The sequence below is a fragment of the Tiliqua scincoides genome, chromosome 1 (genome assembly GCF_035046505.1).
Source record: "Tiliqua scincoides isolate rTilSci1 chromosome 1, rTilSci1.hap2, whole genome shotgun sequence".
Lineage (NCBI taxonomy): Eukaryota > Metazoa > Chordata > Lepidosauria > Squamata > Scincidae > Tiliqua > Tiliqua scincoides.
In genome coordinates this window covers 30,937,212-30,942,627 of record NC_089821.1, presented here as the reverse complement: position 1 = coordinate 30,942,627, position 5,416 = coordinate 30,937,212, and the positions used below count along the sequence as shown (strand labels likewise).

Here is a 5,416-nt window from a genome sequence, read left to right as displayed (position 1 = left end):
TAGAAAGGGGCTTGATTGTGTATATTTCTCATTAAAAAGCTAATGTACAAATTGACTTTTTTTACTCTATACATGACACATACGAAGTAGTACACTGAGTTCTGGTTGAATCCAGAACTTTTCCATGCTGCAGACTGTAGCTGGGAGGTCATCTTTTGGAATGAACTATCATGTACAATATCCCTGCGTGAAATCTTCATGCACTCATGTACTACATAAAAGGAGCTGATTATGTGGGGGGGGGGGCATTTAAATAGATGAACTCCCCCCCATCTGCAGTATGAAGAGGTACAAATCAGAATTCTTTTTTGTAATGGGTAGAACGGCTCTATCTTCTGAGTAAAAATGTAACCTTTAGACTGCTCTGGGGAACTGGAAATGACATTGAAATGCTTATTAGAAAAACAGCCAGGTTTGCCAGAATTATTGACTGAAGGGCTTCTGATCAGAACTGATGTGCATTTCAAAAGCAAGTCAGAAAAAGCACTGTAATGCGCCACGAGAAGGCGCAAAAACTGCAGAGCAGCTTGGTTTAGGCTCAGCTGCTAATTGTTTTGCAAGCTGTACAGGGAAGCTGGTTGTGCAACTTGCATGTGTGGATAATTGTGACAAGCTGGGACCTGTAGCCTCTGGCAGAAATTAGACGCAGCCGGGTATGTTTCTCTGAAGCTTTCTATCCAGGTTTGTTGGGTAGCATTACAAAGTCTTGGAAAGAGTGACCAGCCAATGTGTAATTTCATGAGGACAGACAAATCATGGCAAGATTCAGGCCCATCACTCTAGAGCTAATGGATTCTGTGGCATATGAATTACTGTCATATGATCTTATTGGTGCCAGTGTCCCTCTGCTCATGAGAGTGGCCAGTTTTAGCTAGACTTTAGAAGGTAGGGCTGATGCAGCTGCAAAGTCTCACCTTGTCACCTTGGTTGGGGGAATTCTGCAGAACAGCAGATGGTTCTGAATTTGCAGCCATGAATCATTGTCAACAGCTTGTCTCTTCAAACTGTCAACAGTACAAAAAGCTACTGAAGCCTCATGTGATGTTTTCATTATGATTAATGTTGCTGATTTCAAGTATTGCTGTGGACACAAACTTGATTATGGGGATGATTGTCTTGATCATTAAGAAAAGGAATAGCAGTGGAAAGGACATCACAGCCATTTAAAATTGAATAGAGATTTCCACCTTAAAGAAGCCATCTCTGTCTCCTTAAGACCTGCAAGTTCATAGACCTGCAAGAGGGTGCAATTTTTTAAAATGACATTTTAAAGAAAGCATTGGCAGTCCATGTTTTGTGTAGTTCTAGGAGATGGAGAAGTATAAAGTGCCTTGTGATAGCTACACATGATTTTATTTCTTGGCCTCTTCTTGTCCATTGAAGGACCTACTTGGAAAGAATTTGAATATGCTCCTCAGCTAGTTTGGTGCCTAAAAAGAAGATACTGAATGGAATCTGAAATGGCTCAATTGTTTCAGAATAAGTGACCACCTTAGGCAAAAAGAACAAATTCTTGTACATTGAAAGGGTCTATTACCTATTGACAGATTTACATGATGGCTTTTCTAAGCCATCAAACAGGAAGATCAGTGTACAGCATGATTTGGGGAGAAAGCATTTATGCCACCAAAATTAAAAAAGAAAAGAAAAAAGAATGCAGAATATGCACTTACCTAGCTTGCAATACACAGATAATAGTTTGAAGCAAGTTTTCTTGCTCCTAAAAGTGATATTTCACTTATGAAGACTAATACGAGCTCATGTCCCACTTCTGCACCTGCCCTGTCTGTATTGCTATGAGCTCCAGATGAGCATAACTGGGCAAGCCGGAAGGTGGGAAACAAGAATCCGCTGGTCAGCTGGATGATGGAGCAATGGCTGGTGGCATAATCAGTCGTTGCCTGCTTTTAGCTGTCAGCTGAGTCAACTGACAAGCAATACCTTGCAGAGGGGCTTGTGGCCCTTTAAGAGTTCATCACACCCTAATGAAGGTGTAGTGGAAAGAGGAAGTGCAGGAGATGGAGGTAGAGAAGGAGAAAGAATAAAAGATACAGAGAAAAATATGAGAGGGGGGGGCAGGGTAAAAGGAAGGAAATGCAAATACCTGACCTAGAAAGAGGGTAAGAGAAGGGAGGGAAGAGGCATGGGAGACTTCAGGAGTGGAGGACAAAGAGTGGAAGGAGGAATGTAGGGGTAAGAAAGCCCTGTCCCAATCTGGGAGAGAGGGAAAGGAGAGGACCCTGGGAAGGGTAAAGTCAGCCCACTGTGGGCACCTGGCAGACAGTCAGAGGAGTGGAGGAGGACAGCAAGTTCAAATCCAGTTCTATTTGGGGTGTGTGCAAAGGGCCATATCCCCAGGGACCCAGCACCTATTCCGGGCTGAGACCTGAACGTCATTTTTAGCCCGCAGCTGACTTGGAGCTTCAGGTACCCCTGCAGCATTTGCATAGCTGACTGGCATGCTACCCCAGGGCACACCAGTCATCCTGCTGTCCCCACCCCCTCTGACCTGGAAATAATTGCTGTGAGGTGATGATGTCACTGTAATTACTTCTGGAATGTTCAGTGAGAAGGCCAGTCACTTTGGAAGAAGTGGGTGGCCTCACTCTGAGCAGCCATGCCAAGAAAGACCGCGGGAGGGACAAGAGAACCTGCCCATCCCTGCAGCCATTCTCGGCCAGATTGTGTGCCACTCAGAGCCAGGCCGGTCACTTCTTGAAGAAGTGGGTGGCAGCACCCTGAGCGGCACAGCTGAGACTGGATTGTTGTGACTGGGGTGGCATTGCCAGCCGCACGGAGTGCTGTCTGGGGTCACAGCATACCGATGAGGCCTGCCTCAGTTATGCAACTGCCCTGCATGGCTTCAGGTGCAGAGCTCCTACCTAAATTCCACTGCAGGATACCCCAAAGAAGAGGAGAGAGAGCACTTCAAGTTAACCCTGTGAGAGGAGAGACAACCCTTTTCCTTTTTTTTTCTTATCCCCAATGGGTCAATAAAACACAGGAGGTGCATACTCGTCAGGCAGTTTAGAACTGTAGAAAAAAATGATTCTCCGAGGATCTTGAGTTGAGCCTAGGAGAGTTTACCCATCTGGAGTGAAAACTTTTAACACGTGACTTCTGACCGGTCATGCAAGAGGCCACCATTTCAGAGTGACAATCTGTGTCTGAGTTTCCATGGATTTAGGGGGTGTTACTGGGAGAAGGGGATCAGCATTAAGAGAGGGCACCAGAATGCAGGTCTCTTGCTGTCTTGTGTGCTGCCTGGGGCATTTGGTGGGCCACTGTGAGATACAGGAAGCTGGACTAGATGGGCTTATGGCCTGATCCAGCGGTGCTGTTCTTATGTTCTTGTAGCATTACTGGGAGGGCAGCACTGGAATGGGGCTACCTGAACAGTCTTAGGATATGACTGATGTCATACTGGTATCCATGTGCCATCAGTATGGCATCCAACTAGGACTGGGCCTAAATGACAGTGAAGGCAAATATGGCCTAGGATAGTAAGAGCACATAAAAATGGCTACAGGTGATGAAAAAGATCTGGAGTGAATCAGAGCAATGCAAATATTCCATGAGGTGAGTATTTTTTTTCCAGCAACATGTTCAGTTCTGTAAAATAGGGTAATTTCAAGACAAAAATTCCAGTCAGAGAATATTTTACACCCGTCTAAAATTTCCTCAGTTTCTGCCTGGCACTGGAGTAGCTCAAAACATCTTTGAAAAAGTATCGCTCTCTTCAGCCTGTTGCGGCTTATCCATAGCATGTTTCACGGAACAAACAATGCACTCGGTGTCAAAGGACTTTTTTTTTTAATGGGGGTGGTAACTGAATTCTGAATAATAGTCATATATTTGCTGCACTTCAAGGCTTTCACAATTTTGGTTAGCTAGTGTTAAGGCCTAGAAAAAAAAAGTAACAATTGTTTTTCTTTCTTTATTTTTTCCCCCGGACTTTGTTTTCCATGTCCTTTCTCTCTGTGTTGTCTATTTTGTACACATGGATCTTATGTATATTTTATCAAAGTGATATAACAGTGTTAAGTGTTGTCTGTGCCTTTTGTTTGCTGAAATGGCATCAGCCCAATTGTAATCAAGGGTTTGTTGGAGATGATAGGCTTACCTCCTGTATGGGTTCCAAAGGTCAATTTCAAGAGCATTTCCAAATAGTGCATTTGTAATGTGACATCTGGCTCTTCAAAAGCACGTTTATAATCCCAATTGGTCTCTGCTAGCTCAGCTATCTGATTATGCCTTCTAAAATAATAGGTGTCCAAAGCACAAAAGAGGCTCAAATCCCATGTTTTAAAACCTGGAGGACATTTTCTATGCCTCTCTCTCTTTTTTCTGAAGTGCATTTCTGAAGCACTCTGGTTTCTGTAACCAAATCTCTTATGAAATTTCAAGGAAAGGATACACTTTCAGATCATCAAATTGACTTCAGATCAGCCCAAGAGGAATCTTCTTGGCTGAATTTATGATACAGTATAGAAAGGCAACAAATGTAGGTTAGGTCAGATGATATAAATGATAGGTAGGAGGGGAAATATAATTGGTATGGAAATTTTTTTTAAAAAATCAGTAGCAAATATCTGCCTTCTCTGTCAATCTATAACAAGGTGTAATGATACAACTACGTAGATGACAACAGAAATGTTTCATTTTACCTAAATGCGTCTCAGAGATACTAGTTTATCAGATATTCAAAGGGTGTTTGTTCATGTCACGAGATTACAGAAATCAGGCAAAGTCTTCTGTGTCCAATTCTGAAACACAGTGTTCTTCAACATTGAGGTTGCAAGCCCGTTGGGGAGCTTCAGTAGTAGGGTTGCAGGAACTTATGGGAATGAAAAAGGCCAAAGACCACAGGACTAGACCACCACCAGGTAAAGGGGGAGACATCAGCTTCCAGTAGATTGTGTCCCAGTTCTGTTCAGGTTCTTAGCAATTAAACTAAAAAAAATGGTTGGCAACCTTCAGTCTCGAAAGACTATGGTATAAGCCTACAGCACCCGGTATTCCCAGGTGGTCTCCCATCCAAGTACTAACCAAGTCTGACCCTGCTTAGCTTTTGAAATCAGACGAGATCAGGCATGTGCAGGGTAACAGTTGCTGCAATTAAACTAAAATACCTTTCAATAGTGCCAGGCTTCTTGGTAACTTTTTCTGCACTCTCTAATAAGAATATCGAGTTACAGTGAACAGTGCTGGGAGGGTGTAATGGGAGTGGGCGGCAATGGAGGCAGGCAGATAGGGTCTCAGCATCTCCTTTTGCTCCAAGGTAAGTCAACTCCCGCCCCCGCACCACCCCCAGGCATGGACCTCACATTGGATCATGGCATGAAAAAGGTTGAAGACAACTGCTGTAACATATAGAACCCCGGCTAATGCTACCTCTGCACTTATTGACTATAAT

General features: G+C 43.6%; 1 pseudogene; it reads right to left on the bottom strand.

Moving 5' to 3' along the window:
* Positions 1–5,000: 5,000 nt before the first annotated feature.
* On the bottom strand, positions 5,001–5,120 carry LOC136637870 (5S ribosomal RNA; annotated as a pseudogene).
* Between the last annotated feature and the right edge of the window lie 296 nt (positions 5,121–5,416).